Source organism: Apium graveolens, chromosome 7 (assembly GCF_009905375.1).
Source record: "Apium graveolens cultivar Ventura chromosome 7, ASM990537v1, whole genome shotgun sequence".
Lineage (NCBI taxonomy): Eukaryota > Viridiplantae > Streptophyta > Magnoliopsida > Apiales > Apiaceae > Apium > Apium graveolens.
In genome coordinates this window covers 64,834,322-64,859,816 of record NC_133653.1, presented here as the reverse complement: position 1 = coordinate 64,859,816, position 25,495 = coordinate 64,834,322, and the positions used below count along the sequence as shown (strand labels likewise).

The 25,495-nt window shown below is 36.9% G+C and overlaps 1 non-coding gene across 1 annotated transcript; it reads left to right on the top strand.

Annotated features, from left to right (window-relative positions):
- The first annotated feature begins 23,786 nt into the window (after positions 1 to 23,786).
- Positions 23,787 to 23,893, top strand: LOC141676138 (small nucleolar RNA R71). Its single transcript, XR_012556744.1, has one exon. It is a non-coding gene; the product is annotated as a small nucleolar RNA R71 (small nucleolar RNA).
- The last annotated feature ends 1,602 nt before the right edge of the window (positions 23,894 to 25,495 follow it).

Genomic DNA, 25,495 nt, shown 5'->3' with positions numbered 1-25,495 from the left:
AAATATTTGCCAAGTTATATGCAAGATCAGTTGGAGATGAAATTTCTGGACCTTAGACAAGAAGATATGTTGGTAGCGGAGTATGAAGTAAAATTTTCGGAGCTGTCTAGATTCGTACCTGAGTATGAAAATACGGAGGCAAAGAAGGCTAAGAGGTTCCAATAGGGACTTAAGCCATGGATTAGAAGTCAAGTGGCATTATTGGAGATCAAGAATTATGCCGCCTTGGTATAGAAGGCGATGATAGTAGAAGGAGAGCGTGAAGCTGCAAAGAGAGAAAATGAAGGAAGAACAAGGAAGTTTGAATGCTCAGAGAAAGAGCAAGGAAGTTTAAAGTTTAGAGGAAAGTTTGGCAAGAATGGTGGAGGTCAGAACCAAAAGTTTCAGAAGTTTAAACCCGGTAACGGAGCCCAGAAGAACCGTTTCCAGAAAGCAGCACAACCGGGAAAGGATAACAGACCTCAGATTCAAGAATGCAAGGTTTATGGAAAGAGACACCCGGGAAGGTGTAATAAGTTGGACGTGACCTGTTTCAAGTGTAACAAGAAAGGGCATTACTCATCAGAATGTTCAAATGGAGCAAAGAAGCTTGACTTGGCTTGTTTCAAATGTGGAAAGGTGGGCCATATGGCTAGAAACTGCAAGGAGCCTGTTCAGAAGGCCAATGTTCTTAGGATTTGTGGACCGTCGTCACTCCCTGCGCCGTCAGCTCAACCCAGAACTAGGACCTTTAATATGACAATGAAATATGCGGTGCAAGATATGGACGTGGTGGCAGGTATGCTTGTTATTAACTCAGTAGTAGTAAAAGTATTGATGGATTCTGGAGCAACTAGATCTTTTATTTCTGAAAGTATTATTGATAAGATAAATTGTGTTGTGTACCCTCTGGAACCTAATTTGATTATAGAGGTAGCAAATCAAGAGAAAGTTAGTGTTAATAAGGTTTGTCCCGATTGTGATGTGGTTATCGAAGGTCGGCACTTTTCTGCTGACTTAATTCCCTTTAAGTTAGGAGAATTCGAGGTTATATTAGGAATGGATTGGTTGTTAAACCACGAGGCGCAAATAGAGTGTAAAAGTAAGAAGGTGAAGTTAAGAACTAAGAAGGGTGAGGAAGTGATTTTCAAAGGGAAAAGACAAGAGAAGAAATTTCTAATGGCTATCGAGATGAGAAGATTATTACGTCAAGGATGCGAAGTTTATTTGGCTCATGTTAAAGACGTGGAAAAAGAATCCGTAAGGATTGAAGATATTCCAATAGTAAGAGATTTTCCTGATGTGTTTCCTGATAAATTGCCTGGACTACCTCCAGATAGAGAGATCAAGTTTATGATTGATTTGGCTCCTGGAACGGAACTGGTATCGAAAGCTCCCTATCATATGGCGCCAGTCGAGATAAAGGAATTGGCAGCACAGTTGCAAGAATTGTTGGATAAAGGGGTAATTCGGCCGAGTGTATCCCCGTGGGGTGCACCGGTATTATTTGTAAAGAAAAAGGATGGAAGTATGAGGTTGTGCATTGATTATCACGAATTGAATAAGTTGATGATTAAGAATAAGTACCCTCTACCGCGAATCGATGACTTGTTTGATTAGTTAAAAGGAGCTTCGTGTTTCTCCAAGATTGATTTAAGATCTGGGTATCATCAATTAAAGATTAAAGCAGAAGATATACCGAAGACAGCGTTTCGAACTAGATATGGACACTACGAGTTTTTGGTAATGGCATTTGGTTTGACGAACGCGCCAGCCGTATTTATGGATCTTATGAACAGAGTGTTCAAGTAATATTTGGATAAGTTCGTTAAATTGTTTATCGATGATATACTGATTTATTCCAAGACGGAAGAAGATCATAAGGAGCATTTGAGGATTTCCTTGGAAATTATGAGAAAAGAAAGGCTGTACGCTAAGTTTTCGAAATGTGAGTTTTGGCTAAAGGAAGTGCAATTTCTTGGTCATGTAGTTAATAAAGAGGGAATCAAAGTAGACACAACCAAGATAGAAGCTGTAATGAAATGGGAAAGACCCAAACTCCTACGGAAGTCAGAAGTTTTATGGGATTAGCCGGATACTATAGATGGTTTGTGCAAGATTTCTCTAAGATTGTTGTTCCATTAACGAAGTTGACAAGGAAGAATGAGAAGTTTGTGTGGATGGAAAAGTGTGAAGAAAGATTTCAAGAATTAAATAAGAGGTTAGTAACCTCCCCAGTGTTGGTGTTACCTGATGAAAAAGGAGAATCTGTAATATTCAGTGATGTTTTGTATAAAGGACTTGGATGTATGTTAATGCAACATGGGAAGGTAATAGCATATGCGTCAAGGCAACTCAAGCCGCACGAGTAAAACTATCCCAGGCATGATTTGGAATTGGCATCAATTGTGTTTGCCCTTAAGATTTGGAGACATTATTTATACGGGGAAAAATGCGAGATTTTTACAGATCATAAGAGTTTAAAGTATATTTTCACTCAAAAGGAGTTGAATATGAGACAAAGAAGATGGTTAGAGTTGATCAAAGATTATGATTGTGCGATAAACTATCATCCTGGAAGGCAAATGTGGTAGCAGACGCTCTAAGTCGCAAAGAAAGATTGAATATGTTAACGTCGTCGGAGGAATTGATCAAGGATTTTGAAAAGATGGAAATAGAAGTTCAGACTCCAGAATTTGGAGGGGAAACAATACTTGCGATGTCATTTCAACCTGGAATTTTGGAAAAGATTCGATGTTGTCACGAGCAAGTGATGAATCGTGAAAAGGATAAGTTATCAGGAGAAGAAATCAAAGCTCAAAAGGACGAAAGTGATATATATCGTGTTAATTCACGTATTTGGATACCTAATGTTGTGGAGCTAAGCACGAGATTTTGTAAGAAGTGCATAACTCGAGATTTTCAATTCACCCTGGAAGTACGAAAATGTACCAGGATTTAAAAGAGAGTTATTGGTGGACAAATATGAAAAAAGAAACTGCGGAATGGATAAGTAAGTGTTATACGTGTCAAAGAGTAAAAGCGAAACATCAGAGGCCAAGTGGATTAATTCAACCACTAGACATGCCAGAATGGAAATGGGAACATATCGCGATGGAGTTCGTGGTAGGATTACCTAAGACCAAGTCTAATCATGATGTGATTTGGATAGTAATCGATCGATTGACGAAGTCAGCACATTTCTTGCCGATAAATGAAAGGTTTTCATTGGAAAAGTTGGTCAAATTATATTTGGATGAGATTGTGATGTGTCACGGAGTTCCTGTATCTATCATGTCTGATAGAGATCCAAGGTTTAACTCGAGATTTTGGAGACAATTTCATGATCATTTGGGAACTAAGCTAAAAATGAGTACGGCATATCATCCGCAGACTGACGGACAAAGTGAAAGGAAAATTCAGACAATTGAGGATATGTTGCGAACTTGTGCAATAGATTTCAAAGGAAATTGGGACGATCATTTACCGTTAATTGAGTTTTCCTACAACAACAGTTATCACGCGAGTATTGGCATGCCGCCTTATGAAGCATTGTATGGAAGAGAATGTAGATCCCCTACGTATTGGGATGAAGTTGGTGAGCGTAAATTAATTGGCCCAGAGCTAGTTCAACAAACGAAAGAAAAGGTGATAATGATACAAAAAAGATTAATTGCTGCTCAAGATCGACAAACGAAGTATGCAAATCGAGAATGAAAAGATGTGCAATTCGAACCCGGAGACAAAGTATTGTTAAAGATATCTCATTGGAAAGGTTTAACCAGATTCGGAAAGAAAGGGAAGTTGAGTCCTAGGTATATTGGACCATTTGAAGTACTGTGACGAGTTGGAAATGTGGCATATGAATTAGCACTACCTCCGCAAATGCAACATCTACATAATTGAAAGGCATATGTTATAGCCTACTCGTTTATTCGAGTATTTAACTCAACTCAAATAAGAATGTAATAAGTAAATAGTGGATCTATCATCAGAGAGATCTCACAAAGTAACATATGTCAAAGAATAAAGAAACATTGTTCATCTGCAGACTTGAAGATTCACTGGAAGAAGTTCAAGAATTTGATCATGCCTCAGTGATATAAATCAAGATCGTGGATTTAATCAAGTGACAGAGATCTCGTCAGGGTATCATTTATTACAAGGATTCAATCAGAATATCAAAGTCAAGACATGAAGAAACGTCACGGAAGTTAGTCACTCATGAACCAGACAGTACATCGAGTGTCAGCATTGAAGTGGCGGAATTGATTCATAAGTCTCAGTGACTTTCAGAAGATTGTCAGAAGAATGGATGCTGCTCAGGGTTAGTATTAATTCTCTATTAATTAATTAAGTCATATAATTTAATTAAGAAAATAAATTATATCTGCAAAGATTAATTTATTGATTAATTGAATTAAATTGATTAATTAATTTAGAATTAATATTAAGGATTTACAAGATTTTAATTGGTTTAAAATCTGCTTAAATTCAGCAAGACAATTCATTTGAACTAGTATGACAATCGGTATGACAATTGATAGTCATACCGAAAGTCATGCCAATACATTTATTGTCTTATTAGAATTTCTGTTTAGATTAAAATCTGTTATTAATTCAGCAAGACAATTTATTTGAACTAATATGACAATCGGTATGACAATCAATAGTCATACCGAAAGTCTTGCTAGCTCATTTTAATTGTCTTGCTAGTTGTAAATTTTGTCATACCGAAAGTCTTGCTGACCAAAGAGATTGTCATGCCAGTACATGTTTACATTCGGCTGTTTGATAAAAAGGAGCAGAAGTCTATTATTTCACTATCGAGAAAAAACAGAACAAAAACTTAAGAACAAAAGAAAAAGGAGCAGAAAAATATTTCATCTCATCTGCAACTTCAAGATCAATTTCTAGATTGTAAAGTTAAATCCAATCAACTAGAAATACTTATCTTGTTCTTGTGTATCAATCTAGCGGATTAAAATCCCTAGAACTTAATCTCAAATCGCATTTAGCATTTGATCTTTTAATTACAAAAATAGAAAAAGTTCATGTCGAATTTATTCTAGATTTGTAATAATTGATTTGAGATTAATCCCTTGTAACCGATACCGTAGTTGTAACACCTTTCAAGTTTAATAAAAGTTTTATTTAACTTGAATTTTGTTTCACAATTTTATTCCGCATTTTATTCGACTAAACGGTATTGTTTGCATTTAACCCCCCCTTCTACAAACAAATTGGGACCTAACAATTGGTATCAGAGCCTTCTGATTAACGTACAAATCTAGATCCTAGACTTTTGTGTTTCTTTCACTTCTTGAATTTTTTATTCACTAAAAAAAATTCATAATGACTACACAAAAAGTTGGAACCGTTAAAATTCCACTTTTCGATAAAGAAAATTATGTTATGTGGAAGAAGAAGATGCTACTGTTTTTACAGGTTGCTAATCCCAAATATTTGCAAGTGTTGAAGAAGGGTCCAAAAATTCCTATGGTTATGGAACCAGAGGTAATAGAAAATGATGTGGTGATCACCAAAGCGAGAACTTATGTGAAGGATCTTGAGGACTTCTCTCCTGCTGAAATAGAAGAAGCTTCCCTGGATGCTAGCCTTCAATTAATCTTAGTAGATTCCCTTAATCCCCTGATGAATAGACATGTGATGAATTGTAAAGATTCCAAACATATCTGGGAAACTATTGAGATTATTAATGAAGGCACAGAGGAAGTTAGGGAGAACAAACTAGAAATCCTAACCTCTGAGTATGAATACTTTAAATCCAATCCAGGAGAAGGAATCACTGAAGTGTTTGAGAGGTACAATGCATTGATCAACAACCTGAACATTAATGGTAAATACTATTCCATCAGGGAGGTCAACAAAAAGTTCCTTTTAACACTGCCAACTCATCTCGAACATAGAATCACTGCCATAAGAGAAGCAAGAGATCTGAGTGAGATTTCTTTGGAAAGGCTCTATGGTGTGTTAAAGACTTATGAGTTGGAGCAGATTCAGCAGAAGGAAGTTTACGGGAAAGGAAGAGTGGTCAGCACGTCTACTGCTCTAGTAGCTGATGAACAACAACAACAACCACAATATCAACAACAATCTCAACAGTCAGAAAGAATGGTACAGTCTTCCAAGGTTGAAGATAATGTGATAGTAGCAGAATTTGATTCTCCTACTACAAATCAATCAGGAGATGATTATTATTCCTTGGAAGAACTGGAGCAATTGGAGGATGAGTCAATGGCCCTGATTGTCAAGAGATTCTCAAATGTCAGATTCAAAAGGAATCCCAAGTTCAAGTACAAGTCCAACTACAACAGATTCCTGAAAGGTGGATATTCATCCTCTAACACCAGCAGTGGTGGGTATAAAACAGGGATGGTTGATCGAAGCACCATTCGATGCTTCAACTGTAATGAGTTGGGACACTTTGCCACAGAATGCAGGAAGCCAAAACAAGCTAGGAAGAACTCTTACGATTCTAATCAGAAGAGTAAATCTGAAAGGGCGTACCTGGCAAAGGGAAGAAGCTGGGATGATACTGACAGTGAAGATGAAGAAGTTGGGAATCTTGCTCTCATGGCTAGTAATGCAAGCACCTCATCGTCAAGAAAAGAGGGCATTAAACAGGTACAACCGGTAGTGTGGATTCTTGACAGCGGATCGTCAAGATATATGACCGGAGATAGAGCCCTGCTATCAAATATGGTTGAGAAAGCTGGCCCAGTGGTTACCTTTGGAGATAACAGCAAAGGTTTAACGGAGGGATATGGCTGTTTGCTAGCTGGAAATGTTATCATTAAAAATGTATATGTTGTGCAAGGACTTGAACACAATCTGCTTAGCATTAGTCAGTTCGGTGACAACGGCTACAATGTTTTATTCGACAAGCTGAAGTGTCAGATTCTGCACAAGAAAAGTGAAAAACCCTCCTTAATGGGAATCCGGAAAGAAAATCTGTTCGTAGCTGACATGAACTCTGGAAGCAAACTTGAAGTCAATTGTTTCTATGCAAAGGCATCGTCAGATGAGAGTTGGCTATGGCACAAGAGACTTTCTCATCTCAATTTCAAAACAATGAATTCTCTTGTCAAAAGAGAATTGGTAAGAGGTCTGCCTCAGCTGGAATTCTCTCCAGAAGGACTATGTGAGGCTTGCCAGAAAGGAAAGTCAAAGAAAGCAAGTCACAAAGGCACTGATACATCTTCCATAACTGGTGTTCTGCAATTATTGCACATGGATTTATTTGGTCCAGTTAATATCCTTTCTATGTCAAAGAAGTGTTACTGTCTTGTAATAGTTGATGACTATTCCAAGTATACGTGGGTTTTATTTCTTCACTCTAAGGATGAAACACCACAAGTTGTGATTGATCATATCAAGATGATTGAGTTAGATTCTAACATCCCTGTTAGAGCAATAAGGTCAGATAATGGGACAGAATTCAAGAATGCACTTCTCAATGGATTCTGTACAGACAAAGGGATTACCAGACAATTTTCAGCTCCTAGAACCCCTCAGCAAAATGGAGTGGTAGAAAGGAAGAATCGTACATTGATTGAAGCTGCAAGAACGATGTTAAGTGAATCAGGTCTTCCAATGTACTTTTGGGCTGAAGCTGTCAATACTGCATGTTATACTCAGAATCGAACTCTAATCAACAAAGACTTCATTAAAACTCCTTATGAGATTTTGAATGAACAGAAACCTTCTATCAAATACTTTCATGTATTTGGTGCCAGATGTTTCGTGCTCAAGGATGGAGATGATCGTCGTGGTAAGTTCGAGGCAAAGGCATATGAGGGTATTTTTGTTGGATATGGAAGAAGATCATATAGAGTGTATATCATTGATCAACACAAAGTAACTGAAAGTGTCAATGTTACATTTGATGACACTAAACTCCCTAGTATCCAAACTGAAGATCCTTCTGAGAAACTGAAGTTTGATGATACGTCAGATTCAGAATCAGAACATGGTCAAGTACCTGAGGTTGTTGCTGGTGAAGAACCTGTTAATCCTGATGATACTCAAGGTAATAGTGATGGAAACTTTGGCAACAATGGAGATACCACTGCTACTGACGGAGAATCTTCAAGTCAACATGGCAACAACTCAGGGGGAGATGCTGAAGGATCATCTAGTAGGACACAACATCACAATGAATTTCAAGGCGAGTCATCAAGATCAAATCTTCCAAGACAGACTGTCTGGAATAAAGCTCACCCTTTTGAGTTGATTATTGGTGATCCAGATGTTGGAGTCAGAACTAGATGTGCTACTCAAAATGAGTGTTTGTTCTCAGGATTTCTTTCTGAGATGGAACCTAAGAAAATTGAAGAAGCACTGACTGATCCAGATTGGGTGATTGCTATGCAAGATGAACTCAATCAGTTTGAAAGTCAACAAGTCTGGAAACTGGTACCTAGGCCTGTACACAAGAAAGCTGTTGGTACTAGGTGGGTATTCAGGAATAAACTAGATGAAGATGGTGTGGTTACAAGAAACAAGGCAAGACTGGTAGCTAAAGGGTATTCTCAAGCTGAAGGCATTGATTATGATGAAACCTATGCTCCAGTGGCTAGACTTGAGGCCATCAGGATATTTCTGGCATTCGCAGCATTTTCAAACTTTAAAGTTTATCAAATTGATGTCAAGAGCGCCTTTCTGAATGGAAAGCTGGATGAAGAGGTATATGTAGAGCAACCTCCTGGTTTTGAAGATCCAGATCATTTGGATTTTGTCTTCTTTCTTTTCAAGGCTATCTATGGGCTAAAACAGTCTCCAAGAAAATGGTATGACACTCTCTCTGAATTTCTTATTGAAAATAGCTTTATTAGAGGTGTCATAGACAAAACTCTCTTTTCTAAAACACATAAGAAGGATACTATATTAGTCCAAGTCTATGTGGATGATATAATATTTGGGTCTACTAATGATAATCTCTGTAAGAGATTTGCTAAGTTAATGCACAGCAAGTTTGAAATGAGCATGATGGGAGAGCTGAAGTTCTTTCTTGGATTACAAGTAAATCAAAGTTTATATGGAACATTTATTTGTCAATCCAAGTATCTCAAGGAACTCCTCAAAAAGTACAATCTAGAGGATTCTGCATCAGCAAGGACTCCATCAACTACAGCTGTCAAGCTTGGACCATGTGAAAACTCCATTAAGGTAGATGTCACAAGCTACAAAGGTATGATTGGCTCGTTACTCTATCTTACTGCAAGTAGACCAGATATTATGTATGCTACATGTTTATGTGCAAGGTTCCAAGCGGATCCTAGAGATATTCATCTCGTTGCTGTTAAACGAATCTTAAGATATCTTAAGGGAACACCAAATCTAGGTATTTGGTACCCTAAAGAATCTGGTTTTAACCTTGTTGGATATACAGATTCAGATTACGCAGGAAGTGTTGTTGATAGGAAAAGCACCTCAGGAAGTTGTCAATTCCTAGGAAGCAGGCTAGTCTCATGGTACAGCAAGAAACAGCAAACAGTTTCCAACTCAACGGCCGAGGCTGAATATATTGCTGCTGGAAGCTGCTGTGCTCAGATCTTGTGGATTAGGAACCAACTACGAGACTATGGCTCTGTATTGAACAAGATTCCTATTTTATGTGACAATACAAGTGCAATAGCCATCACCAACAACCCTGTGCAGCACTCGAGGACAAAGCACATTGACATCAGGTATCATTTTATTAGAGAGCACGTCATGAATGGTACTGTTGAACTATTTTTTGTTCCAACAGAAGAACAAATAGCATATATTTTCACTAAACCACTTGACGAATCCACATTTACCAGATTAGTTGGTAAATTGGGCATGTTGAATAGTTTTAGTGATTAATTTAGTTAATATCTGTGATCTGTTCTTGAATGAATTTACAAATGAATTTTTCTTAAATGAAAAATTCATTTGCAAATTTATTTTATCATTTTATCATATTTCTTGCTTATTTCTATGTAATATATATTAATTTATCTATTTTTATTTTCCCTACTTGTTAATTTAAAATATCTCAGAATATTTTATTTCCTCTAAAAATATTTTACTATGAATTTTATTTGCTAAAATTCAATAGAAATCTATTTTTGGAATAAAAAATAATAAATTCTGATATATTGTCTTTGTTTCTGTAAATATTATAGGTCTGTATTTCAGTTTTACCATTTTGTAATATAATTTCAGTACATTTATAGAGTCTGTACATATTTGATTGTATTTCTACTAAAATGACAATCGGCAAGACAATTGAAATTGTCTTGCTGAAAGTCATTTCGCTATATAATTGTCATATTAGTGTTTTTCAGTATAGTTTATACCGCCAAGACAATCGGTATGACTATCAATTGTCTTGCCAGTTATAAACAATATATATATATATATATTTTCTTTTATTTTATACTGGTATGACAATCGGTATGACTATCAGATTGTCATACCAGTTATATATACTCAGTGTTTATTTTGTTATTTCCTTTATTTCTGTTGATTTTTTCTTTTCCTTCTTTTGCCTGGTATGACAATCGGTATGACAATCCAGGATTGTCATACCAGCTGTCATATAAAGGAGTTTGTTTGTTTTGTTTTAAACCATTTTCAACAGTTCATTTCTTCTCAAAAATTCGAACAGTTTTTGTCTTCAGTTTCTCTCTTCTCTCTCTTCGAACTGCTTCCTTCCTTGCTCGAGTTTTTACTCAGCAAACTGAATCTTCACTCCTGTGATATATACTTACATATATATACATACAGGAGTGCTGTCAAAATTTTCAAAATTTTTTATATATATATCAGTTTGCCCCTTCAAATTCAATTTGTGTTTGTTGATTTTGAACTTTTTATTTTTATTTTTAATTTCTGATTTGTGTCTTTTGGTTTTTCAAAACTGCGTTTGTGAGTTAAGAATTTTAACGAGATACATTTCTGTCTAAATTTTTCGATTATAATTAATTTAATTCGAATTATTAAATTAATTTAATTAATTCGAATTTTCTTAATATTATTCTTAAAATTATGAAAAGCGTGTGTCTTATTATTATTTTAAATGGCTCTCAATTTCCAAATTGTCGCGCATAATCAGGTTGGTTATTTTAATCCGAAAAAATGTGATGTTGAAAAATTTAAGCCATGGATTAGATTTTTAAATGACCATTCGATTGTTAGCTCTGCTATTAAATCAAATGTGATTTTAAACGTCGATCTACTTAGACTGATTTGCACAACCTCTACTGTGGCCGATGATTCAAAATCTTTTTCATTCACCGTCGCAAACACACAGTATGTAGTTGATGAAACAGTAGTCAATCGTGCGTTAAATTTTCCACTAGACAATTTCTGTAATTTACCCTCTGAAAATGATATCACAAATTTTTTCAATGCTATTCACTATCAGGGGGTGATCAATTTAACCAAAATTTCTAAATCAAATTTGCTGTCTGAATGGGATATTTTCTTCGATACACTTTCCAAAGTGTTTGCCAACTGCACAAAATCCAATTTTCATAACATCACTTCCACTCTGCAGTATATTGGTCTGGCGGTTGTTTTCAATCAAAGGATCAATTTTGGCAAACTACTTTTTCCCATTCTCTTGAGACGTCTAACTTCTGCTTTACGTGATCATTCTACAAATCGTAGGGTATCATGTTACTATGCTCGTTTTCTCATGCTTATAGCAGATCATCTTCTCACACCTGAACACAAAGCCCTTTTTGCTAACTCTGCAGTAACCGAACCCCCTCCAGTTAGCAAAAAGATTTACACTCGCCAAGACACAACCTTCAAATTCATGCAAGTTCCAGTACTTGTATCTGCTTTCATGGCCACTTATATTCCTTTACCTATTTTCAATCTTCCCGGCCATGAACAACAACCTCAACCTCCAGTGGTTCAAGCCACCCAGGCTCCTCAAACATCAGATGCTCTTCCATTACAGGTAGTAATTCCTCACTCTCACTCCCTTCCTACTTCTGTTGAAAGACCCCCAGTGGTTGATAGGGCTGACCATGAAGTTGTAGAACCACAGCTTAAATCCCAGGTCATAGAGCCAAACACAGAGTCACATTCTATCTCAACCTCTCCCCCACTGTCTAAAATGTTACCCAGAAGATTACTAGGAAGTAGTACATTGTTAAATATGAGTGAACCCTCAGCTCTGCCTCCTCCTAAGAAAAGAAGAACATATTCTGAGGCATCTGAAAGCCCATCCTTGTCCTCCCAACAGGACATGGACTTTGAAATGGCCAATGAACAGTTACTAGAGGCATTCTCTCAACAGGATGCATCTATTGAAATTCGCCATAGGGCCATGGCATCTTGTACTGAGTCAAGCACAATTCCATTACTCACAATGGAACCATACACTTCCCCAGATCATACTCAGGACACACAGCGAGGAGTACACGTAGAGTCGGTTACAGTGCCTGCCATAGTTACGGCAGAAGAGCAGTCACATGCTTCAGAGGGAAAATCTGACTCTCCGCCATCTTTAATAGAGTCATTTTCTCCCCTCCCAGATCCAACACCTCTGGCTCCCTTATGGGATTCTCCACTCGCAGATTTATCTGGAGAAAGTGGAGGGCAACTCGGTCAATCTATCCCTGAAGCAATTCAGACATCTATTCCAAAAGATTTGATAGTATTGACTGAGGATCGGGACTCGCGAATTCCCATTGCACCACCACTGACCTCTCTTGAAGAGGCTAGGGTGATTTTTAATGCAGGTACAGAAGAACAGCAACAGGAAGACTCCTCACGAGCAATTATATTGAGAGAAACACATGCACGTGAGGTGAGTGAACCAAACACGAGTGAAATTCAGGTGAGAGCACACACAGACATTGATACTGTAAACCTGTTAGCTCAGATTGCTGCCCTAAAAGAAGAACTTGCTAAAAGCCAAGCTGAAGCTCAAGCATTCAAAGCACAAGTGGTTGAACGGTCTTCTTCTTCCACCTCTGTCAACAATCAGCTTGCAATCATAAGGAATGACATCTCAGATCTAAAGACCACTGTAATACCAAAGCTCAATTCTATTCAGGACACTCCAACTTTATCAGCTGATGACATATCCAACTTCTGCTCTCTACACACAAGAATGACTTCTCTTGAAGACCTCGTTGAGATGAATCATTCACTGGACTCCTCAAGATTTCTAAAGATAGAGACGGGCATGGAACATCTCAATGAAGGGATGAAGCACCTATATTTCATGATCAAGAATTCTCATTGCCCTAATGAAGAACAAAGAACTTATTTTGAAGGACCGTCTGGTGGAAGATCAGGCTCTGGAGGTGATGGAGGTTCCAAAGGAAAGTCAGTAGAGGATCCCTCAACTAAGGGGGAGAAGAAAGGGAGTAGTGCCAAAGGGAAAGAAAAAGATACCTCTGCTGGAAACAAAGGAAAGGCTGATGATGTCTACTACAGTGGAGAACATGATGACTTTGATATTTTTGACATTCCCACTGAACCAGTTCAGGAAGATAAAGATGGGTTATTTGAAGCTGAAGAGGAAAGTGATTTTGGAGAATGGGAAGAAGAAGCTCAAGTGGATCCTATGTTTGAGAAAGAATTTCAGAAGGAGCAGTCAGAGATGAAAAGAAAAGAAGCTGAACTCAAGAAGGTCTCTCAGATCATTGACATGAGAAAAGACATTCAAAGAACAGAAACTCTTCAAAAGCAACGTCTTCATGACATTAAGGCTCAAGAAAGGAGAAGAGATGTTAGACTAAAGATTGGTGAAAAATGGGATGAAGCTAGGAGAGTACTTGATATGCCTCAGCTGAGCACTAACAATGATAGGCAGTTCTTACATCTTCTTGACAAGCTGGAAATCTCAAATCCTAACAATGACATGTACATGAATGCTATCAAGACTGAAGTCTCAAGGATCACAACTGCTTTTGATAGATCCCTAAATGAGATGAGCATTTTTGTATATTGTTAGAGTGAAGGATCATTCAAGGTGTCACTTCATCTATTTGAGAATCGTTCTTTGTCAGAGATTTGGGTTCTTTTAAACAAAGTCAAAAGAAGCTCAGAATTGAATGAAGTTCTTCGAGAAAGGCTTAAAGAGTTTGCCAGCAGGGCTAGTCCTCAAGTGGTCAACAATCCTCATCAGGTGAGATTCTTTAAGTCTGATTGTCTTCAAATCTGTCAGCTAGATGTTCAATCTCTTAAAGACTACTCAGCTAAGCATCTGGTCTGGATGGAACATCATTTGAGAACTGCTGGATATTCATCCATGTTGAAGACTCAAGCTGCTGACTTGATTCAAGCTTATTGTGAAAAGAATGTTAAAAGGTACAATCAACTCAAGAATAAGCTGAAGTCAGTTGGAGTTCAACCAGTCAGACCAGCAAGCTTCACTTCAGAAAAGGATCGTGTCTTTGACAAGGAATTGCTTCAAGATTTAGAAGAAGGTGAAGTCAGAAGAGAAGACAACTGAAGTCAATTAGCTCAAAACTCAATGTAATATGATTAGAGCTTTATGAATCAAGATAGTCTAATGTAGTTATATGTTCAGGCTAGAGGAACATCTATCTTGTATTCACTTGTAAATTTCATTTGGAATCTGGAAAATGTTAAATATAATCCAGAACTTTTCTGCTATTTACTTTACATTACTGTTTATATCTTTTTCTTATTTGTTAGTTGAGTTATCCTCTAGGTATTTGTTGTTATTGTCTAACAAGCAAATAGGGGGAGATTGAAAGGCATATGTCATAGCCTACTCGTTTATTCGAGTATTTAACTCAACTCAAATAAGAATGTAATAAGTAAATAGTGGATCTATCATCAGAGATATCTCACAAAGTAACATCTGTCAAAGAATAAAGAAACATTGTTCATCTGCAGACTTGAAGATTCACTGGAAGAAGTTCAAGAATTTGATCATGCCTCAGTGATATAAATCAAGATCGTGGATTTAATCAAGTGACAGAGATCTCGTCAGGGTATCATTTATTACAATGATTCAATCAGAATATCAAAGTCAAGACATGAAGAAACGTCACGGAAGTTAGTCACTCATGAACCAGACAGTACATCGAGTGTTAGCATTGAAGTGGCGGAATTGATTCATAAGTCTCAGTGACTTTCAGAAGATTGTCAGAAGAATGGATGCTGCTCAGGGTTAGTATTAATTCTCTATTAATTAATTAAGTCATATAATTTAATTAAGAAAATAAATTATATCTGCAAAGATTAATTTATTGATTAATTGAATTAAATTGATTAATTAATTTAGAATTAATATTAAGGATTTACAAGATTTTAATTGGTTTAAAATCTGCTTAAATTCAGCAAGACAATTCATTTGAACTAGTATGACAATCGGTATGACAATTGATAGTCATACTGAAAGTCATGCCAATACATTTAATTGTCTTATTAGAATTTCTGTTTAGATTAAAATCTGTTATTAATTCAGCAAGACAATTTATTTGAACTAATATGACAATCGGTATGACAATCAATAGTCATACCGAAAGTCTTGCTAGCTCATTTTAATTGTCTTGCTAGTTGTAAATTTTGTCATACCGAAAGTCTTGCTGGCCAAAGAGATTGTCATGCCAGTACATGTTTACATTCGGTTGTTTGATAAAAAGGAGCAGAAGTCTATTATTTCACTATCGAGAAAAACCAGAACAAAAACTTAAGAACAAAAGAAAAAGGAGCAGAAAAATATTTCATCTCATCTGCAACTTCAAGATCAATTTCTAGATTGTAAAGTTAAATCCAATCAACTAGAAATACTTATCTTGTTCTTGTGTATCAATCTAGCGGATTAAAATCCCTAGAACTTAATCTCAAATCGCATTTAGCATTTGATCTTTTAATTACAAAAATAGAAAAAGTTCATGTCGAATTTATTCTAGATTTGTAATAATTGATTTGAGATTAATCCCTTGTAACCGATACCGTAGTTGTAACATCTTTCAAGTTTAATAAAAGTTTTATTTAACTTGAATTTTGTTTCACAATTTATTCCGCATTTTATTCGACTAAACGGTATTGTTTGCATTCAACCCCCCCTTCTACAAACAAATTGGGACCTAACAATAATATATTTCATGTGTTTCTTCTAAAGAAGTATAATGCTGATACGAGCCATGTGATCGAGTTGGAACAAGTGGAAATTCAACCAGATTTGTCTTATGTGGAATAACCAGTTCGAATCTTAGACCGAAAACAGAGGACAATTAGAAATAAAGTTATACCTCTAGTCAGAGTGTTGTGGAGAAATCCAATAGTGGAAGAATCAACTTGGGAATTAGAAAGTAAAATGAAAGAAAAGTATCCCCATCTATTTGCTTAGACTAGATTTTGGGGACAGAATCCTTTTAAGGAGGGTAGATTGTGACGATTGAGAATTTTGTGACGTAATTAAGTAAATAAAGTATGATTTATGTGCCGTGATTATAAAATATGTGATTAAGTGATAATTAATTATCTTTATTATATATTAGTATCTGGGAGCGTAGATAGACGCGTTCCAATTTAAAGAGTCCGCTTAGGAGTTAAGCTGTGTTGTCGGGCCGTCAGGGAGAACAGAACCCGTCCTAAAAAGGGATTAAAGTATTTAAAATGTGAAATATGTGTTATTATGTGAAATGAATGTTTAATTAAAGTATTGCATTCTAGTGACGTGTCGGTCGGTAATGATATTTTGAAGCGTAACTGAAACGCTGAGCGTCGGGCCGTCAGGCAGAACGTGACCCGGTACGCGAAAAGAGGAATAATGATAAAAAGGGAAATTTTTATGATCAGACATAAGTTGTGATGTGTGAGTATACGTGCTTGCTTGTCTGTATGCGTGATTACGTGATCTGTTGATATTTTTAAGGGAATTATTTGATTTAAATAAGGTTTATTTAACCTTTGCACATTTTTTATAAAATTATCTGAGTAAGGTAAAGGCATTAGATTTGTTTTGTTATCTTTGAAATAGTCCTAGAGACTTTCTAAAAATGATAGACGGATTTATTTCATGATGGTTGCATTTTAAAATGATTTTTATATGTTAAAATGCTATTATTAGCATAAATTTGTAAAAATCATATAAAATCAACCGTACGCTCAAAAGTTTATTATGAGTAATGGTTGTAAAGCTAATTTCGAGATCTACGTCTTAAAATTGTCATTTGCAAAAAATTTCAAATTTCCAAGAGAGATATATTTAATATTCCATTTCTACTTTATTAGAGTAAAAAGAAAGAGTAAATCAAACAAAGAAAAAGATTAGTGAATTGCTAAACTACCCTTGTCCCCTAATACAAATACAAGCTCATCCCCCCCCTTCTTTCTTTTCTTTCCCGTGAGCACCACTCTCTCCCTCTCTTTCTTTCTCCCTCTCTCGATCACTCTCTCTCGGCTCTCTCCCCATCTCTCTTCTCTCTCTTGCATGCAACAACAAATACTCATCTAAATTCAAAGATTTCACCATCCATAGTTTCTATTTTCGATATACTACTCAACCACCATTTGCATGTAAGTCTCTATGTCGATTTCATAATTCATTCTCCATGGTTGTGTTCAAGGAAATATGATTTCCTAATATATGATCATAAGAGAAGTTTAAAGTGATTTTATGGTTTAAAACTCAAGAGGAGACCCATTATGGGCACTCTTAAGTTCGACCACCACTGGCCATGATCCAAGGAGAACCGGTGGACTTTCAAAGTGTGATTTTCCAAGTCCTATTGTATGATCTTGGTAAGATACTAATTGCATATTTGATATTTGATGATTTCTTGAAGTGTTGTTGGTAAATGAAGTGTTATGTTTAGAAGATTGTATGTAAGGTCTATTAGTAAGTGATCTTGGTGTTTTGATGATTAAAATGGTATGCATGTCATAAGAATCCATATACATGTCCCTAAAAGTTATTGCATGTCAATGTTTTAGGCTTCTTTTGGTTTTGAACCTTTGCTAGGTTCGAATTTTTATAAAAATTAAGGGGAAAGGATGGTTTTTATTGTGTGATAGTATGAATGGTAGCACTAAGTTGGTTTTAAGTGACTTGATTGGTTTTGTGCTAGAGTTGGTTCGAATTTTTGAGTAAAAAGGAAAGGAGTAGTCATTTGCTTAAGGTGCTTAAGATTTAAGAATCAAAGAATCTTTGATTTTGATTAAAAGAGTTTTTAGTTCGAATTTTTACTTTTAAAAAATGGGTTTTTGATTTCGATTCAAGCTTATAAAGAGTTTTGGTTTGAGGGATTAATTTTGCTTCGAATTTCTTTGAAAATGGTTTTAAAGGATAAATTTTGGTATAAACTAAAGAGTATAATGATCCCTATACATGCATATCAAATTATGGTGTTACATGTGATGATTCTAGAAAACTTTGAATAATATAAGTTGGATTTATAGAAATTTTGATGGATTATGTGCTTAAAGTGTTGCTTGTGTGTTTCTATGATAAATTGGAGATAAATATGAAAGAAATAAGAATTGCATGTTAAGATATAGGTTGTAATTGACAAGATTAGAGTGTAAAAGGATCATTGGATCTTTTGTTTGTGTTTTGTGTTAAATCCGAATGGTTTATGGCTATAAAAATGAATGATTTGATGCTAAAGTGGATGCATGTGAGATTTTTAAGATTAATGTGGATTATTTGCTTGTTTGGTTCGAATTAAGTGATATAAAAAGAAGGTTTTTGAGTCATTTTGATACGAGCTTATGTATTGATATGATAACTCGAGTATAGAGTTTAATACACAAGGATTAAATGTTATATGTCATATTTGTATTGCAATACGTGATCCGAAGTCTATTTGGTTTGGATATGCGAGTGCTGGTATATGCGTATATGTGTTTATGGTAAGATTATATATATATGCATACCCTTAGGGTATTACGTTTAAGGGGAAAGTTAAGCATTCTGGGAACGTGAGTTAAGAAACTAATTAAGGTTTTGGTTTTCGATTGTAGATTCGGAGCGTGAGGGAATTCAGGCTAGGAAAGAGAAAGGTTTACTAGGTGGCAGTAGTTCAACCTTCAGGATAGCGAATTCAGGCAAGTAACTCTAATTACTTGTGTAAATGGTTATATAGAGGATATTGTTCATGCCATGTAGAGTATTGAACTGTTAAAGTAATGAACCCCTATTATTGATTTGAGATACCCTGTGTTTGATCTTGGGAAATTGTTATTGATAAGCTTATTGATCCAACCCCTTTGGTAACTCTTTTTTCTGTTCTAATTTTTTGTTATATCATGAACTGTTATAAACCCTGTAAGTACCTTTACGAACGCCTTATAATGATGCTTCATCCCTTGTTTACCTTATTCCCTATTGATCCTTGAAGCGGTTTTGATTTCCCTAACTTGAGAACCATGTTATCATTGATCAAGATCCCTAGAATTGAACTTTGTTTATTCCTGATTCATTCCCTTAACTTTGAATTCTTGAAATTGAACTTAAGAATAAGTTTCGACTTGAAAAAGTGCGAATGATTTCATATTCTCGGTAAATGTAAAATGAATTTAGTAATCCTACCTTTTTCCAACTCAAGGTTTTCCAAATGAATTCCTGATGGATTGGATTGAGACGTAAGAGGCTAGTGGGACTAGTCCAGTCATAGTAAGAGGCTAGCGGGGCTAGTCCAGTTTAAGGCTGAAATTATGCCATTGGTACCTTAAAGACCGGATGGAGGTCGTTACGGGCTGATCACCCGTATTATTATGAAATGAAAGATAAAGTGTCCAATCAACGGTTCCATAATGATTATAAAAGGAATTGAAATTTCCTATTCAGTAATTGATTCTTTGAAAATGAAAAAGATTTTTATTGTTTTGATTGTGATATTGTGGAGCTTAAAAGCTTGTGAACCCTGATTTTTGATTCTATTGATCATATAATTGATTCCTTATAATGAAAAGATTTGTCGCTTTCCACTTGAAAGATCTGTTTTGATCCTTTAATGATTTGTGATGAATGTCGGCTTTCACCCTGCTTTGAGCCTTGTTCCTTGAAAGCCCAAAATTTTCTTCATAACCCCTTATATAACTATCTGCCACCTAGAACTGATAAAGTAGAATTCCCTGAGATTAGTAAAGCATATTGGGGATTTTATATTGTAGAACTGTTGTTTAGTTACTTGCTGAGTTTTATACTCATATGTTTTATTTTAATCTAACCATGGCAGTTAAGCAAGAAGATGGCCATGCTTAGGCGCACTGCTCGTAAGAGCGTACCTAGTGGTCCCTATCGTGTTGAGGGCTTCCGGTTGCCAGAGCAGGTAGTAAAGTTTTTAAGTGAGCAAGCGTTTAGACAGAGAGTTGTAAAGATACAATGGGTTATCTGTCGGTTCCAAGCCGGGATTGACTATGTATATTTGGTTTTATTTTGGAGTTGTAAGTTATATTTTATGATTGGTAGTTGTAATCTTGTCTCATACATTATCCTGTTTGATCCTGTTAGTAGCTAATCAGGGTTTAAGCTTATTTAATTAGTAGATTAAAGATGTGTGGGTCCTCATTTCCTAACCCCGAGATTGAGGGCACACAAATTCTTGGAGCAAAAGAACCCATCGAATCAATCTAGGCTTCGAGTCCTTCTTCGAGACGAGATACCGAATTGTAGCGTGATCAGTGAACACTGTCACCATAGTCCCAAGTAGATAATATCGAAATTTCTCAAAATTGTAGACAATAGCTAAAAGTTCTTTCTCCGTAGTAGTATAATTCAGTTGAGCACCGTTGAGGGTCTTACTAGCATAGTAGACCACATGAAATATGTTGTTCTTCCTCTACCTAAGAACTGCTCCAACTGTATAATCACTTGCATCGCACATCATCTCAAAAGGTTCATTCCAATCTGGTGCGGTTATGACAGGTGCCATGATTAGACTCTTCTTCAATGTCTCAAACACTGCAAGGAACTCGTCATCAAATTTAAAAGGAACATATTTATTTAGTAAACTACACAATGGCTTTGAAATTTTTGAGAAGTCCTTAATGAAACGCCTTTAGAAACCCGTGTGACCAAGAAAACTGCGAATTCCCTTGACAAAAATAGGTGGGGGAAGATTCTCAATGATCCCCACCTTGGCCTTATCCACCTCAAGACCCTTACTAGAAACTTTGTGCCCAAGAATTATGCCTTGACGCACCATATAGTGACATTTCTCCCAATTGAGAACTAAATTGGTTTCAACGCACCTCTTGAGAATATGCCCGATATTTTGCAAGCATTAATCAAAAGAATCGCCAAAGATTGAGAAGTCATCCATGAATACTTCCACATTCTGGCCAATCATGTCTAGAAAAGATGGCCATCATACATCGTTGAAATTTGGCTGGTGCACCACACAGACCAAAAGAAACTCGTCTAAAGGCGAACGTACCGAATGGACAAGTGAAGGTAGTTCTCTCCTGATCTTCTGGAGTGATACAAATCTGATTATAACCTGAATAACCATCCAGAAGACAATAGTACTCATGACCAGCCAACCTGTCAAGCATCTGATCAATGAAGGGTAAGGGAAAGTGATCCTTCCTAGTGGCCTTGTTTAGCTTCATGTAGTCCATACAGACTCTCCAACCCGTGACTATCCATGTAGGAATAAGCTCATTCTTCTCATTTGCTACGACAGTGATACCACCTTTCTTTGGTACACATTGAACCGGGCTTACCAATGAACTGTCAAAGATAGAATAAATGATCCCTACATCTAGCCACTTCAGAATTTCCTTCTTTACTACTTTCTTCATGATTGGATTAAGTCTTATTTGCTGCTCGACTGTAAGTTTGCTACCTTCTTCTAGTAGAATTTTATGCATTCAGTAAGAAGGGATGAATCCCTTGATATATGTTATAGTCCATCCAATTGCCGATTTGAACTCTCTCAGAAGTCTCAAAAGTTTTTCCTAATCGCTACCTGAAAGGTCAGATGCAATAATAACAGGTAGAGTAGATGCATCACCTAAAAAAACATACCTCAAATGTTTAGGTAAAGGCTTAAGCTCAAGAGTGAGAGCTTCCTCAATAGAAGGCTTGAGGCATTTAGGAGCTTTGTTCAATTCATCCATTCCAAGAGATTCAAAAGGCATATCGATCTTCCTTTTTCATGGAGAAGCATTCAAATACTGCAGTTGCTCATCACCTTCGTCATCTTCATTATCTGAATTTCCCAACAAGGATTTTTCTAAGGCATCAGACCTTAGCATTTGATCAAGTTCCGATGTGACCACCGAATCGACTAACTCGAATTTTAAGCACTCCTCATTATCAGTAGGAAATTTCATAGCGTTGAACATATTGAAAGTCACATCACGATCCAACACTCGCATTGTAAGCTCGCCCTTCTGTACATCAATCAAAGTTCTACCAGTTGCCAAGAAAGACCTTTCCAAGATTATGAGAATCTTCTTATCCTCCCCGAAATCAAGAATGACAAAATCAGCAGGGAAGATGAGTTTATCCACCTTGACCAAGACATCCTCCACAATACCTCTCGAATATGTAATAGACGGTTGGCCAATTGCAAGGTCATGTAAGTTGGTTTGGGATCAGGTAAGTCCAATTTCTTGAAAATTGACAAAGGCATCAGATTGATGATAGCTCCTAAGTCACACAAGCATTTGTCGAAAGATACTTTTCTAATAGTATATAGAATAGTGAAGCTTCCTGGATCTTTAAGCTTCGGAGGCAACTTCTGCTACAACACATCACTGCATTCCTCTGTGAGAGCGACAATCTCTTGATCATCTAGCTTCACCTTCCGTGAGAGAATACCTTTCATAAACTTTGCATAACTAGGCATCTGCTCGAGAGCCTCAGCGAAAGGTATGTTGATATGAAGTTTCTTGAATACCTCCAGGAACTTCTCGAATTGCTTGTCCAACTTTTTCTTCTGCAGCCTCTTAGAAAAAGGCGGTGGAGGATAGATCTGTTTCTCCCCTGTATTACCCTCAGGAGGAGTGTGCTCAACAGTAGTCTTCCTTGGTTCCACTTCTTCATCCTGCTGCTCTACTTCTTTCTCAGCTCCAGCTTTTTCAGTCAACTCTTAAGTTTGTTCGGGATTAGCAACCTTTCCAGACCTCAAAGTGATTTCCTTTACCTGCTCCTTAGCTTCCTTCTTTCCTTGCACTTCAGTGTCACAAGGCAGTGTACCAGGATGACGATTTAGCAAGGCACTGGCAATTTGCCCAATTTTATTTTCCAAGGTCTTGATAGAAACTGCTTGGCTCTTGCACATAAGCTTCAACTCCTCTAATTCAGATTTTTTATTAGCTGGTTGCAGCTGGAGTTGTTTTGGTACATACTGCGGTTGCTGAAAACCAGGGGGTTGTATTGCTTAGCTGAATACTGATGATAAGGCTGTTGAACCGCATTCTGAGCATTGCTCCAACTGAAATTAGGATGATAGGTGGCTGGAATAGGTTGCTGCGATCGCTGGAAGTTGCTCATGAACTGAGCTGATTCATTCAAAATTGCGCACTGATCAGTCTCATGGGCACCAGCACAAAGCTCACAGACACTAGTGATTTGATTAACTCCATAATTAGCCAAAATGTCCACCTTCATTGTCAAAGCCTTAAGTTGGGCAGCTATAGCAGTCGCTGCATCCAACTCCAGAATTCCTGTAACTTTTCCCTGAGTCAGTCTCTGGGAAGGATTCTGGTACTCATTAGCAGCCATCAGTTCAATAAGTTCGTAAGCTTCATCATAGCTCTTAGCCCACAAGGCTCCTCCTGATGCTGTATCAAGCATGGGCCTAGAAGTAGGACTCAATCCATTGTAGAAACAGTTGATAATCATCCAATCAGGCATGCCATGGTGTGGGAACTTCCTTAGCATCTCCTTATATCGATCCCAAGCTTCACACAGAGATTCTCCAGTTTGTTGCGTAAACTAGGTAAGAGCATTCCTGATTGCTGTAGTCCTCGCCATGGGAAAAAATTTAGTGAGAAACTTTTAAGCAAGATCTTCCCCAGTTGTGATAGACCCTGCCGGTAGAGAGTGTAACCATCGCGTACTTTGTCCCTCAAAGAGAATGGGAAGAATCGCAGCTTGATAGCATCTTCAGTCACACCATTAAACTTGAAAATGTCGCAGATCTTGATGCAATCCCTGATGTGCATGTTGTGGTCTTTGGTAGGAGAACCCCCAAACTGAACTGTGTTCTGTATCATCTGGATCGTGCTTGACTTGATCTCAAAAGTGTTAGCCGCAATGGCTGGTCTAATGATGCTAGACTGAATTTCATTAATCTTAGGCTTAGAATAGTCCATCAAAGCCTTCAGATTTTCTTCTTGATCACCCATAGCTACTACAATTGGCTCTTCAACTTTCTCTTCTTCTTCTACCTTCTTTTCTTCCTCAAAAACTTCCCTACGAACTACCACAAGTTCTTCCTCGGCTTTATCCAGTGTTCTCTTACGAGTACGCGAACGCGTATGCATACACCCTCGCTAGATCACCTGAAATAAAACAAGGAAACAAATAAGTAACAATGTCCGAGTTAATGAACTTTAACGACCACTGATGGAAAGCACATAAACTAGTAATTAACATTGCAATTGTGGCACCCCAAAACCTGGGGTCAGGAATCACGGAGGCCACGCCATCTAAACTATTACAACCACACAACTTACACTACAATATGTAAGTACTCACGCTTCACGACCCCACACTTATCACACACACACACTTATAGGTTATTGTCTTGGAAACGAACCATCATATCTAGAGTACTTTCAACCATCAAGTGATAATTATTACAACCCAAAAGTAATTTAGTCTTACCGGGGAGTAACCTTTAAGTAAACCTAGTTCCCCGGCCAAATATACGTTTCTTTTTTATTATCTTACCTAAGTCATACTTATAAATAAGCCGAACTAAAAACAACTGAAAACTAATCCAGCTTATTCGGACTACCTGTGGTACAACACCAAACAATCTACGAAACAGCTGGCCATTTCCTAACCGTTTCCTGGCTGTGGTTCTCATGGCAGGCATCTTGATTCACTGTTATGTTGTGTCAATTTAAGAAAATAAGTGTGAGCTATAATGCCCAGTATAATAATGTACAGTTTGAAAATGATTGTATGATAACATCATATACGATAATTATGTTTTATTCGAAAATAGTTTTCCTTGGTGATGCACACCTTCTATGAAAACAATTCTTTAAGGGATTTTATTATCCTGCGAATACCTTAATAGTAATCCCAGCACCTAGGCTTGGGTTACGGTATTGTATCACAATTACAATTGGAAGAATTTGGACATCCGTTGGAGCCACCGCATACGATGATCAGTCGTACTGCGATAAAAGTAACCTTTTCTACTAGTAGAGGAACGACACCTTCACATCTCGGGTATCACTCTTGCCGCATACGGGCTATGTGTCCTCATTTCGGGTATACACACACTTCACAGATCAATAAGTACATATTGTACCGTCTCTTACGATACCAGTAGTTTATCCAATACACGGAGTACTTGGATCCTACCCCTCCCTTGTCCTTTAGGAA